Source organism: Schistocerca serialis, chromosome 9 (assembly GCF_023864345.2).
Source record: "Schistocerca serialis cubense isolate TAMUIC-IGC-003099 chromosome 9, iqSchSeri2.2, whole genome shotgun sequence".
In the NCBI taxonomy this organism is placed as follows: Eukaryota; Metazoa; Arthropoda; class Insecta; order Orthoptera; family Acrididae; genus Schistocerca; species Schistocerca serialis.
The window spans coordinates 381,596,370-381,611,475 of record NC_064646.1 but is presented as its reverse complement, the minus strand read 5'-3'; the positions used below and the strand labels follow the sequence as shown (position 1 = coordinate 381,611,475).

Below are 15,106 nucleotides of genomic sequence, written 5' to 3'. Positions count from 1 at the left end.
TGTAATCAAAAAGAGCAGACAATTGAACATTTACAGAATGAGATTTTCACTCTGCAGCGGAGTGTTTCAATTGAACATTTAGTCCAACGCTGTCGACATCATTCATCCCCTGGAATTCCCGATGACTTGTTCACTCTCACACCCAGCTTAATTAACTGTTTGAAAAACAAGGACTTTAAGGTTTAACCTTGTCTAATATCATATGTATATTGTATAAAATCATTTGCCTTATATCAACTGTATATTGTATAAAATCACCATACGATTAAATAAATAAGTGTTAGACGTTTCCTTAGTGTCACATTATCACTTCCTTTCATTAATTTGTATGGTAATATGGCGCGCCAGCAAAAATGGAAGTTTCATTTCCAGTAATAAAACAAACTAATGCCTAGACACTTTATTTACAAAGTGTATGAATTTCGTTTACAAAAATTAGTCGATATGTACAGTGAAAGCAACAGCACATTTTTCGCAATTCTGTCCGTAGCGCCGTTGAAGACCAGCCAGGTGTCCGTAACGTGAGAACGCTCTGACGGTGCAGGGCGCCTGGCTGCCGGGCAGTCTGAGGATGCCGCCCGCAGGCGTTTGTGGCGCAGCTGCTGTCTCCGGTAAATTAAACTGAGCCAAGGGCAGATACGGAATTGTAAAGGTGCAATGAATCTCCTTCAGAGTTCCTGAGAACAAAAATTACATTTTCACTTACTTGCATATCACACAGCACAATTATGAACAGAATCTGCGGATTTCTACTGTTAGTATTAAAAGAAGCAAATAATTACTACGTGCTCTGTTAAGTACACTGTTTCGATTATTCACACCAACATTAGCATATTTATATACCAGACACATTTCTAAAGATGTCAACCTCAGTAGCTGGAAAGAAAAACATGGGCATAAAGAAGATAGGTAACACAACAAATGTTTCAGTTGATCGATGAAAGAAGAATGTACAAAACTGTTCAGGAAAAATCACTCATAAATGAAATAAATAGGAAGTGTAGGGAATATTACGTGAGATGGCTGAATGGAAAGTCTGAAGAAATCGAAAAAGAAATGATTGTCGGAAGGACTGACTCAGTCATTATATAGAAAACTCAAAACAACCTTTGGCCATAGTAAATCAAGGGTGGTAGCACTGAGAGTTCAAGGGGAATTATACTGCTACATGCAGAGCAGAGAGCAGATAGGTGGAAAGAGTACACTGAAGGCAGATGACGGCGATGACTTATCTGATTATGTGATAGAACAAAAAACAGGAGTCAATGTAGAAGTGATAGGGAAACCAGCATTAGAATTAGAATTTGAAAGAGCTTTGGAAGGCTTTAAATCAAATAAGGCAGGAGGAATAGAAACATTCCATCGCAATTTCTAAAATCTTTGGAGAAGTGGTAGCAAAACGACTATCCAAGGCGGTGTGTGGAATATAAGAGTCCGGTGATATACTATCTGGCTTTCGGAAGAATATCATCCACACAATTCCGAAGATTGTAAGACCCGACAAGTGCGAGAATTATTGCACATTCAGCCTTACAGCTCATGCATACAAGTTGCTGACAAGAATAATATACAAAATAAAGAAAATTAAGGACATGTCAGATAACGATTAGTTTGACTTTGGGAAAGTAAAGGCACCAGACAGGCAGTTCTGACGTTGCTGTTGATAATGGAAGCGTGACTGAAGAAAAATCAAGACAAGATTTGTTGGCGTGGAGGAAGCGTTCAACTACGTCATATGATGCAACATGTTGGAAACTCTGAGGAAAAAGGGGGTAAGCTATAGGGAGAAACGGGTAATATACAATATGTACAAGATAGTGAAAAATACGAGTGGAAGATCAAGAACGAAGTGCTCGGATTAAAAAGGGTGTAAGACTGGGATGTAGTCTTTAACCGCTATTGCCCCACCTACACAGCGAAGAAGCAATGATAAAAGGAATGTTCGAGAGTGGAATTAATATTCATGGTGAAAGGATTTCGATGATAAGATTCGACGATGACATCAGTATCGTCAGTGTAAATAAAGAAGAATTACATGATCTGTTGAATGGAATGAACTGTGTAATTAGTACAGGATATAGGCTGAGAGTAAATCGAATTAGTGAGAATTATCAGAAATGAGAACAGAGAGAAACTTAACATTACAATTGATGATCACGAAGCAGATAAAGCTAAGGAACTGTGCTACCTAAGCCGCAAAAAAACCATGATGGACGGAGCAAGGAGGAGATAAAAAGCAGACTGTCACCGGCAAAAAGTACCTTCCTGACCGAGAGAAGTATGCTAATATCAAAATTAGGCCTTAATTTGAGGAAGAAATTTCTGAAAATCTATGTTTGGAGCAATGAATTGTATGGTAATGAAACATGGATTGTGTGGAAAACTGGAACAGAAGAGAATCGAAGCACTCGAGTTGGGTGCCTTAGGAGAATTTTGAAAACTAGGTGGACTGATAAAGTAAGGATTCTCCAGAGAAGCTGCGGGGAAAGGAATATACGAAAAACACAGATAAGAAGAAGTGACAGGATGGTAAGACATCTGTTAAGACGTCATAAAATAACGTCCATGGCATTAGACGGAGCTGTAGCGGGTAAAAGCTGTAGACAAAATCAGAGATTGGAATACATAAAGCAGATAATTGAGGACTTAAGTTGCAAGGGCTAATCTGATATGATGAAGTCGCCACAGAAGAGAAATTCGTGGCGGCCCACATCAAGCCAGACAGAAGAGTGATGACTCAAAAAGAAAAAAGTTAGGAAGCATCTTCTGCATTGTAGCTTTTGTGCTAGCTCTGGCATTACAAAGTAGGGGGACTACTTTTTTTTTTTCAAGGTCCGATCAGTAGCGAAATTAAAACCACACTGAAAATTCGACGGAGCTTTCCGCAGATGTGTCGTGGAGTATCATTAGTAGGCCTGTCGATTGTATCTCGTGGCACTTTTCAGTTCTGAGACTGAGTGAGCACATAAAGATCCGTAGAAGAATAGTGCCTCCTACCATGTGTAAAGTGTATGCAGTCATTCGATTTCATCACGCTGAGGGGTTCCGCCTGATTTCATGCAGCCCACCTAACGTGACTCTATTGCGTGACAGCAAAGTTCAGCAACGGTGCAGGGACTTTGAAACAGGACGTACAGACATTCGTGATGCAGGCGGTCAGGGAAGGTGGCGAGTGTTAACAGATGGTCTCGCTCAACGAGTGGATCAGGCGATACGAGAATTTCGTCTACGAAGGGCAATGCAGAACAAGCGAAGAGGAATGTTCCCATCAGGCATTGTCCTTCTCCTTGAGAATGGTCTGCTGCATACTGCAGCCCGAACAAAGATGCTCCTGCAGCGTTTTTTGTGGAAAATGTCTGATCACTCACTATACAGCGCGGACTTGGCTCTTTGCTCACTTTAACTGCTTGCTACGATGACAGCATTGCTGCATAAGCATCGAACTGCAGACCAGCGTAGTGAATTGGAGGAGAACACAGGTGACCACCATCTATGAGGAGGATGTTAGAAATTTGGTACAGCGCTACGACTGATGTCTAAGTCGGAGCAGCAACTGTATAGAGAAGTAGATGGAAAATGCAGCTAAATGCTGCAAATAAAATATTTCTATAAACGCTTGGCATTGTCTGCTGGAGAGCGATCACGAATTCTGTCTAAAGAAGGCTTCAGATATAAAGTTTGTTCTTGCCTTGATAGCATAGAGCTACACTCTTACTAGTTTCGGCTGCGCTAATGTGCCATCCTCAGATTCTTTGTGTGCAGCTTGATTTCATAAGCTGTAACCTGAAGATCTGAAGGTTGCAGCTTAGGCCTGCCGAAACTAGTACTACCGTGTAACTACATGTGATCAAGACAGTAAAACTTCATATCTGAAGATTTATTTACATTACAACATTTTTCATTTACACCATGGATTCCATTACGTGTCCGATCGGACACCGAAAACAGCCCTCGCACAACCGACAATGTGTGTAAAGCATGTAATCTAAAACTGGACAAAATTGCAGGAGGACTCCAAAATTGGTACAAGATTTCTGTAATTTAATGGATAGCACGTTCTGTACAGAGCTATGTATAGATACAATCTTCTGAACTGCCATTATTATGGAGATTATGTCTGAGACAGAATCGGCACTACTTTGAAAAGAAGGTGATTTCAAAATGAACTAAATATCCAAAACCCAGGATTTTGAAATACCCACGAAGAAAACTAAAAAGAAGATTTTCATTGGAAACGACTTTCTCACTAGAAAGTAACAAATTAATGACATTATTTCAGCATTATTTTTTAATTTCTCAATGGAGTTTTCCGACTAGAATAGGTAGAGGACCAACTGCAGATAAAAGCAGTCAAAACTCGGTGATACGCAGGATAGATAAAAGAATGAAAGAAAAGTCGACGGATACCATACCTAACCTCAAATAACAATAGCCTACCAATACTGCTATGATAGGGGGAACAACATCACGTGGGATACTTCTGGTCCATGGTGTATTCTTGTGCTGCATTGTGTATTCTTGTCTAGCATGGTATATTCGAAGCAGAATATCTGCGTTTCGCCCGCAGAGGCTGTCAGTTAAGAAAACCTATAGTCTATTGTAGTTTCAGTTCTATTGGAAAAAACTTCAATACGTGAATAATAATCCTTCCTCTTCTCGAGAAATCTTCCCTAACGGGCTAGGGCTGTGGTTAGCACAATGGACTCGCTTTCGGGAAGACGACGGTTCAAAACAGCTTCTGGCCATCCAGATTTAGGGTTTTCCGTGATTTCCATAACTCGTTTCAGGAAAACGCTGGTACGGTTCTTTAGAAAGGGCATGGCCCATTTCCGTCTCCAACCTTGAAACAATCCGAGAAACAATCGAAGCTTATGTATGACACGTCTCTAAAGATGGGACCTTAAACCCTAACCTTTCTACCTTCTTTTATTAGAGCAATCCTAAAAACTAACTCTCAGCAGATATAGCATGAGGGCCTGCTATCTCTACAGTGTCACGGTTTTTATTAGAAAAAAGTACCATAGAAGGCTAAGATCAGGTTTCTTAGAGGAGGAAACAGTTTAACACCCAAGCTCAAAAACAATTACAAATACTTTGTAACTCTCTGGGTTAAAATAAAGTTCACATAATACAAAAATGGAAAATAAACATATTACAAGAATAATTGATAAGAGGCAACTTACATGCTGTAAATCAAGGGATGGACAAATCTGTAAATAATAATGTGATAGGTAAAATAGAGTTGACATTGGATCCAACTCTCCTCAAATTCTTTTGACTCTATTTATGCCTATATTCATTGAACCGCTAATGGTGTGTGATGGAGGGACAGAATTAGAAAAACAACCTAGAGGAGCAGTCGCTCTCACGGGTTAGCTGGTCTTCCAGACAACGGACAATCTCCAGACCACATGAATTTGCAAATCAGACACCACTTTGGCAGAAGTCTACTTGATTGCTGAAGCATCAGAAGCTTAACAGTTGTAAATCATGTTTGCCTTTTCCAGCCAAAGTCTTCACTAGTTTCAGTCCCCATGTCAAGTGTGCTTTTTTGTTCTTTGATTTCTTTTAAGACGTATAAATACAACACTTATAATCTGAGAACAAGTAATAGACAAATCAGTCTATTTACCACTGTAAAAATGTTTGAGAAAACGCAAGCCGTTCCGGACAAGTTTTGCTGATGCATTATTTGTCCGCTACGTGTCAAAATGAAATAATAACCACTGTTAACTATCGTGTCTCTTCACAAGGAATTTAAAAGAAATTTGTCTCCCTTCACAAGTCGTATCCACGTGAACACACGTCTTCAATTACAGACAGAACACAGATTGGGGCAGGAGGGTGAATAGGAGACTGATAACCTTTGAATGTTTAGTCTCGTCAGACCTACGATCAGCAGTAGTCTTCCTATTAACTTTGGCCATTCATTATAGATCACCATTTCAGTTTTAATACTCTGATATGAGTTAATCTTCTCACTCACGTACGGTACATACATATTCTAAAGGCCGCTGTCGTGTCGCTGCACCTAAACTCTCCTGGCCTTAATCGTTGCTTGCAGTTTCATCTAATTGTCACAATCTATCTTCTTCTCGACGGAATCCATATATGTCACTTTCTTTTCTAGCACTTTCTGTTCAAGAATATTAATAATGGAGGTGTTGTGTCTGGTGACATGAGCAATAAACTTTATTTTTCTACACTCCTGGAAATGGAAAAAAGAACACATTGACACCGGTGTGTCAGACCCACCATACTTGCTCCGGACACTGCGAGAGGGCTGTACAAGCAATGATCACACGCACGGCACAGCGGACACACCAGGAACCGCGGTGTTGGCCGTCGAATGGCGCTAGCTGCGCAGCATTTGTGCACCGCCGCCGTCAGTGTCAGCCAGTTTGCCGTGGCATACGGAGCTCCATCGCAGTCTTTAACACTGGTAGCATGCCGCGACAGCGTGGACGTGAACCGTATGTGCAGTTGACGGACTTTGAGCGAGGGCGTATAGTGGGCATGCGGGAGGCCGGGTGGACGTACCACCGAATTGCTCAACACGTGGGGCGTGAGGTCTCCACAGTACATCGATGTTGTCGCCAGTGGTCGGCGGAAGGTGCACGTGCCCGTCGACCTGGGACCGGACAGCAGCGACGCACGGATGCACGCCAAGACCGTAGGATCCTACGCAGTGCCGTAGGGGACCGCACCGCCACTTCCCAGCAAATTAGGGACACTGTTGCTCCTGGGGTATCGGCGAGGACCATTCGCAACCGTCTCCATGAAGCTGGGCTACGGTCCCGCACACCGTTAGGCCGTCTTCCGCTCACGCCCCAACATCGTGCAGCCCGTCTCCAGTGGTGTCGCGACAGGCGTGAATGGAGGGACGAATGGAGACGTGTCGTCTTCAGCGATGAGAGTCGCTTCTCCCTTGGTGCCAATGATGGTCGTATGCGTGTTTGGCGCCGTGCAGGTGAGCGCCACAATCAGGACTGCATACGACCGAGGCACACAGGGCCAACACCCGGCATCATGGTGTGGGGAGCGATCTCCTACACTGGCCGTACACCACTGGTGATCGTCGAGGGGACACTGAATAGTGCACGGTACATCCAAACCGTCATCGAACCCATCGTTCTACCATTCCTAGACCGGCAAGGGAACTTGCTGTTCCAACAGGACAATGCACGTCCGCATGTATCCCGTGCCACCCAACGTGCTCTAGAAGGTGTAAGTCAACTACCCTGGCCAGCAAGATCTCCGGATCTGTCCCCCATTGAGCATGTTTGGGACTGGATGAAGCGTCGTCTCACGCGGTCTGCACGTCCAGCACGAACGCTGGTCCAACTGAGGCGCCAGGTGGAAATGGCATGGCAAGCCGTTCCACAGGACTACATCCATCATCTCTACGATCGTCTCCATGGGAGAATAGCAGCCTGCATTGCTGCGAAAGGTGGATATACACTGTACTAGTGCCGACATTGTGCATGCTCTGTTGCCTGTGTCTATGTGCCTGTGGTTCTGTCAGTGTGATCATGTGATGTATCTGACCCCAGGAATGTGTCAATAAAGTTTCCCCTTCCTGGGACAATGAATTCACGGTGTTCTTATTTCAATTTCCAGGAGTGTATTTTGCATTTCCTTCATTAATCGTCTCTTTTCGCTGACTTCCCTCTAGATTTCCAGGCTGGTTTTTCTTTCCGTCCTGCTCGTTCTTGTCATTTCCCGCTATATCTGCAAGTAGATTTTTCTCCAGTTCAACCATAGTCCAACCTTCACTTGCATAGAACTATGCAAGGAGATGATTTTGCTGAAGATTTTCTCACATCATTATTCATAAATTTTCTGGTTTAAATGTTTTTTCTTGGTAATAAACGACTGTTTTGCCAATGGGATCCTCTTCTTCACTTCTATTAAAGATCAGTTGTCCTCTGTGATTGTACTAACGAAATAACAAAACTGTTTCACCTGACCAATTCTGTCACCAACTATTTTTACATTGGTTTTAGTTTCTGCCATATTTTTTTCCTTACAGCCGCTACGGTTGTTTTCCGTATGTTCAATTTTAATTTCGGTAGTCTGAGAGTGTCTGATACGACTTCCAACATTCTATTCATTTCTTTTTCGGAATCTGCAACTATCAGGATGCCATCAGTAAATATAATACAACATTTCCTTTCATTCCTTTTATTCCTTTTGTCTTCTCCTTCATGATCTGATTAGCTTCCTCAATGAACACATTAAATAAATATGGCGGTAGGGGACATCCTTGTCTAACTCCTTTTCTAAGTATCGCCTCTTCCTCTTTGAGCATTGGTTCTGATACAGTTCATTAATCATTCTTCTATCCTTCATCTCATTTCTTTTCATAATTCTGAACAGCAACTCCCAGTTCACACAGCCAATGAAGGTGACATAAGTTCTTACGTTCATATCCGCCCTTCTCTCCAATAGCACGCCCAAGACCGAAATTGTCTCTCTTTTGCGCTGCCTTCTCTCAATCTCAATTGCTCTTCTCCAATACACTGACAACTGACTACTTTTCCTTTTATCTTATTGTTAACTGTATTAATATTTTGGAAGCATGTGATAACGTTGACAGTAGTGTATAGTTATTGGTTCTTTCAACGGCCTTTCCTATTTTGGACGTGGTACTTGTTCTGCATTATGTGAACTCTTCTGTCATGATTGCTCTTTCGTAGTAGTCAGTCATTACTCTGAATAATTGATCTTTCGTGCTGTTACCTAAATTTTTCATTAATTCTGCAGGAATGTCGACAACACCAGTTACTTCTCCTCCTTTATGGTTTCAAAGGACATGTTCAAATTCATATCTCATGCAAGGAAGGCCACACATTTCTATTTAACACGCGTTTATGTCTTCAGTTAGATTACTCCTATTGTTGATATCTTTACCGTCGCACACTACTTCCATGTATTCTTTCCAACAGCCACATCTCTTAATTCTTTATTAATACCACTCCCTCTGATTTTTCACCACTAGGGATTTAGTTCCAGGTTTGAACAGTTCCATTTTCTAATAAACGTTATCCTGTTTTCCCTTTTTCTGGTCTTCTTCTATCTCTTCAGCGTTTCTTTTGGTCCATTTCTGTTTTTCTTCCCTGCATTTGTTTGTGATGTGATTTTCAGTCCTTCCGTAATCATCAACATTGTTTTCCTTCCTGATTTTATTTCTTTCATGAATCAGGTTTTGTATGTCTTCTGTCATCTTAGGATTTCTAGGTTCAGTTTCCTTTTTGCTAAAAACTCATTTGTTGCTACAGTTATGTTATTCCTATCTTGATATTATTCTGTCAGTTCCAGCAGCTATTTTATTGGTTCTTTCTACAAAAACCATCTTTATTTCTTCTTGCCGTGCGGAGTGGCCGCGCGGGTAGAGGTGCCATGCCACGGACTGCCTCCCTCAGGCATGGGTGTGTGTGTTGGTCTTAGCGTAAGTTAGTTTCAGTAGTGTGTAACTCTAGGGACCGATGACCTCAGCAGTTTGGTCCCTTAGTTCACACACATTTGAATATTTTATTGCTTCATCTTTCAATTCTTCTACTTTCCATTTCTTTTTGACAAACCTCTCGGTTCTTTTAAACTTTATATAGCACTGGAAATGAAAATGAGCGTTTGGCATCATTGGCTGGGAGGCCCCTTACGGGGCAGGTCCGGCCGCCTTGGTGCAGGTCTTATTACATTCGCGCCACATTGGGTGACCTGCGGGCCGGATGGGGATGAAATGATGATGAAGACAACACAACGCCCAGTCCCTGAGCGGAGAAAATCCCCAACCCATCCGGGAATCGAACCTGGGTCCGTAGGACGGCAATCCGTCACGCTGACCACTCAGTTAGCAGAGCGGACTATACAATGCACTTGGATAATGAGAGTGTGTGGCTACTATCAATGTCTGGACATGAGCCCTGGCTTGACCTGATTCCGGTGCCTTTGCTTCATAAGTACATAATATAAATGAAATCGTCTTTTCCCTTGTGCACCTTCCAAGCGGAACTTTAAATACCGTGTTTGTAATAACTATACAACTTTGATTACAGAAATCTACCAAATTTTGCTTCATTTATTTCTTCCAAGCCAAAATTTCCTACTGTTTTATTGCTTGTATGGGATTCTACTACTGCGTTAAAATCACCCATTACTGCAACATCTTCTTTTAATAGCTCTTCAGTATCTCCATACATAATCTCCACTTTTTCCACGTTATATGCCGATGTTGGGGAAGTCGTCTGAATTATTACCAAGTGCGCAGGTATGCTATTTATTTTTACCATCATTAACCAGTAGCTGACGTGGTAAGTATTAAAAACAATATGTCGTCATTTTTCTCTCATTACAATTGCCGCTCCATGCTTTCGTCTTCTCTCACCGCCACTGTAAATTATTCTAAACTTATTACTGTAGAAATATTCATTTCAGTTCAATATTGTCTTACAAAGACATAACATATCTGTGTCTTTCTCCCTCGTCTGGTCTTTCACTTCATCCAGTAGCGTTCATATATTCCATGTTCCAATTTTCATCGATCTTAGGGGGATTTCACTTGATGATGACCCGAGAAGACCTCTCAGCTCTCCTGACGGGTCTTGGTTCAAATGGTTCAAATGGCTCTGAGCACTATGGGACTTAACTTCTAAGGTCATCACTCCCCTAGAACTTAGAACTACTTAAACCTAACTAACCTAAGGACAGCACACACATCCATGCCCGAGGCAGGATTCGAACCTGCGACCGTAGCGGTCGCGCGGTTCCAGACTGTAGGGCCTAGAACCGCTCGGCCACCCCGGCCGGCACAGGTCTTGGGTTTCGAGATCTGTGATCAGTGGTTAATTCCTTATTAACTTCAATTTTCGTTGTTGCGTCCTACGAGGAGCGTTCAATAAGTAATGCAATTTTTTTCTCGACCAATTTCTGTTTAAATAATCCAGAATTTTCTGTGGAACATCCTACAATATTCCCACTCGGGCCCCTGCAGTTTCATGAAGTTCCGATAGGTGGCGACGTCGTACGTAATCTTGAAAATAACGTCTGTAAAGCAGGTGCGTTCCAATGGGAAAGCTGTCTCTGTGTTTCTTTTGGTGAGGAACCAGAGCATCGTAAATATTCATAGACGCTTGCAGAAGTCTACGGAAACATGGCGAGTAGCTGGGCGAGCCGTCGTTCATCACACAACAACGCTGCGCAAACATGTCCGATCTCCCACGTGCCGTCCGGCTGCCCCCGGTGTGACTCCTGCAACGCTGGAACTTGTGGACACTTCCATTCGAAATGATCGACAGATCAAACACCTCGTTGCTCAACGGCACCTCTCTGTTGGTAGTGCTGACACTACTCCTCTACCAGTTGGGGTACCCAAAGGCATGGTCCCACTGCGTTCCTCTCCGCATAACACGACCATCTGCGAGGATTGCTCACGCGTTACAAGGCTGATCGTCACATTATTTTGTCAACCATCCTCACACACGGATAAATACGGGTTGATCGCTTTGAACCGGTAAAAATCGACAATCCAAGATTAAAGTCGCAACATCAGCTGGCAAAGTCATTGCGATGGTTTTTTGGGTCTCTGAAGAGGTTATTCTGATGTCCTGTCTCACGGTGCAATGATCAATTCGAAATTGTACTGTGCTACCGTCAGGAAAACGATGAACGACTTCGGCGTCTTCGTCCCTACAAAAATGCGAACAAACGTCTCCTTCTCCATGACAACCTAAGACCTCGCTCAAGTTTGCACACCAGAGAGTAGTTCACAAAACTTCATTGAACTGCTCTTCCTCATCCATCCTACAGCCTGGATCTCGCACCATCCGACTTCTATCTGTTCCGCCCAATGATGCGCGCAATCAGCAGGAGGCACCATATGTGAATGATGAGGAGGTTATAGATGCAACTAGACATTCGCTCCAACGTCGACCAATAAAGTGTGTAAGGTTTTGAGGACAGAACAACTACTGTGCAAGCTGTAAATGTTTTTGGTTTCATGTTGCAATGTTATCACAGAAATACATGCGTTTACACAGTTCACAATGTGACAACGTTACGACAGTTGTCAAACGAACACATCTCATTCTCAGAAAGTGAAATAATCCTAAACACAACAAAAATAAATTTTAACTAGAAGTTTCTGCACAAAATTATTCTTGCGACTACGCCAAGATGTTGGCCAGTACTACGATAAATCATACGATTCCGGTTCAAGGTTCGGTACTATTTAGGATGAGAATCAAGTCTACAGAGAATGGTTAGTTTTGTGACAATTTGAGCAAAAGATTACCCAAGGTCGCTGGAGTTCACTGTGGACGCAAGTTGGTGAATCAACATGTTTACACCTTCGCTGCGATGAGCTGTTGTCTGCATGGCTGCTCTCGCCCTCTGATATTCCTATAAATAAGCCTTTGCTGATTTTTCCAGCAGAAACTCTATATATGTTTCTCGTTATGCGAGAAAAAAATGTACTCATCCCTAGTCTTGGAATATGGCGATATGCATTCGGATGGCTGGAGCAGCATGCATATTAAAATGCCCTCTCAATCCTCACAAGAACAATTAATTAACTGTCTCCCCACCTGGGTTCTTTCGCTCTCCTTGTCACGGCTTTTTTCGACCAATAGGAGCGTTCCTCTTATTTTGTGGAAACTCTCTCTGCCAATCGAAAGGACCCTACCATTAAATTTTGTTCCGCCAATTGGACGTTCCGTGCCCACTCCAGGCGCCTAAAAGTTACATGCTTACATCACATGTGTACCACTCGCTGTTCACAAGATCAACTGTGCCACAGGTTTTGTTTCTATCCATTTGGAATTCCGAAACACAATTAACCTAAAGCTTCTTTCTGTCCTACTTCAGATGGCCCGTTACTTGCTCTCCGCCGGCCGCGGTGGTCTAGCGGTTCTAGGCGCTCAGTCCGGAACCACGCGACCGCTACGGTCGCAGGTTCGAGTCCTGCCTCGGGCATGGATGTGTGTGATGTCCTTAGGTTAGTTAGGTTTAAGTAGTTCTAAGTTCTGGGGACTTATGACCACAGATGTTGAGTCCTATAGTGCTCAGAGCCATTTTTGACTTGCTCTCCAGTATGCGTCACCTGTCGGGTCGCTGACTCCTGCTGCGGGATGCCCTGTAAGAGCTTTTCGTGGTGTCTCCCATGGTGAGGCCTCTACTTCTGGCTGCACCTGCTTCCACACAAAACGTTTCCTCTCGCTGCTTGTTTCACTTCCTGCTCATTGACATGCATTATGTGGGAGTGGTGTGTTTATACCACCGATTGAGCGTCATCCCTTTTGCTTTACATATTTATAGGTAAATCTGCTCATTACTGCCAAAGTAAGTTACGTGTCATATTCACCTTCCCGTTAGATGTATAAAACTCTTAAATAGGGTGCAAAATTGACATTCATTTATTCTTCCACCTTAAAAAAGTGGTACCATGAGAGCATATGGGCCCCCCAGTAGGGTGGCGTAAGATCATCGCACTGAATGCAGATTATGTTGAAAAATAGTGTTTTGTAGCCAAAAGAGCGGGCAATAATATAGTGTATTGTTATCCTGAATAAAGCCAACCGGCTTTCAGAAAAAAATGTGTTACATTACTTATTGAACGCCCCTTGTACTTGGGATGTCCTTAATATCTGCAACGGAATTGATTTCTCATGCTTCCTCCATTCTATGCTGCTGACCAAATTGCTTTGATACATCTACCTTAATGGAAGATTCCTCATCCCAAGGAGCAAAGCATGGCCTGACCTCAATCCGCTGATTCTCCCTCAGAGGAAGCTACTGGCGACATTAAAGGGAACCACTGTTTAAGTCGCTTTCTTTGACAGAGAGAGGTTACCGTGGCTGAATCTTCGCCCGAACCCACCAAAGTGAAAAATCGAAAAAAAGAGCTTGTGTACTTTAAGGGAAACATTTTACAAAAGTTTGTTGCAATTGAAGAAAACGAAATTTATGATTGTTGTTGTTGTGGTCTTCATTCTGAAGACTGGAGACGGGTTTGATCCAGCTCCCCCCGCTAGTCGATACTGTGCACGCTTCTTCATCTTTGCATAACTACTGCAACCCACATACACTTCATAGCAGTCAAACCTTGGTCTCCGTATGTAAGTTATAACCTGTCCAAAAATACTTTCCTCCATTACCAAATTAATTATATATATTACCAAATTAATTTTATATATATATATATATATACTAGAACTGACATGTGATTACATTTTCAAGCAATTTGGGTGCATAGAACCTAAAAAATCAGTACCCAGAACAACCACCTCTTGCCGTAATAACGGCCTTGATACGCCTGGGCATTGACTCAAACAGAGCTTGGATGGCGTGTACAAGTACAGCTGCCCATGTAGCTTCAATACGATACCACAGTTCATCAAGAGTAGCGACTGGCGTATTGTGACGAGTCTGTTGGTCGGCCGCCATTGACCAGACGTTTTCAGTTGAGAGAGATCTGGAGAATGAGCTGGCCAGCGCAGCAGTCGAACATTTTCTGAAGGGAGAAAGGTCCACACCGGACCTGCAACACGCGGTCGTGCATTGTCCCGCTGAAATGTAGGGTTTCGCAGGGATCGAATGAAGGGTAGAGCCACGGGTCGTAACACATCTGAAATGTAACGTCCACTGTTCAAAGTGCCGTCAATGCGAACAAGAGGTGACCTAGACGTGTAACCAATGGCACCCCATACCATCACACCGGGTGATACACCAGTATGGCGATGACGAATACACACTTCCAATGTGCGCTCACCGCAATGTCGCCAAAAACGGATGCGACCATCATGATGCTGTAAACAGAACCTGGATTCATCCGAAAAAATTACTTTTTGGCATTCGTGCACCCAGGTTCGTCGTTGAGTACACCATTGCAGGCGCTCCTGTCTGTGATGCAGCCTCAAGGGTAACCACAGCCATGGTCTCCTAGTCCATGCTGCTGCAAACGTCGTCGAACTGTTCGTGCAGATGGTTGTTGTCTTCCAAACGTCCCCATCTGTTGACGCAGGGATCGAGACGTGGCTGCACGATCCGTTACAGCCATGCGGATAAGATGGCTGTCATCTCGACTGCTAGTGATACGAGGCCGTTGGGA

At 43.1% G+C, this 15,106-nt stretch overlaps 1 protein-coding gene across 2 annotated transcripts in view; it reads right to left on the bottom strand.

Annotated features, from left to right (window-relative positions):
• Positions 1-385: 385 nt before the first annotated feature.
• Positions 386-15,106, bottom strand: part of LOC126419038 (uncharacterized) — a 45,913-nt gene continuing 31,192 nt past the window's right edge. For both annotated transcript variants that reach the window (XM_050086100.1, XM_050086101.1), the window contains exon 6: positions 386-677. The gene's annotated coding sequence lies outside the window, so the exon portion shown is untranslated. The remainder of the gene's footprint in view (positions 678-15,106) is intronic.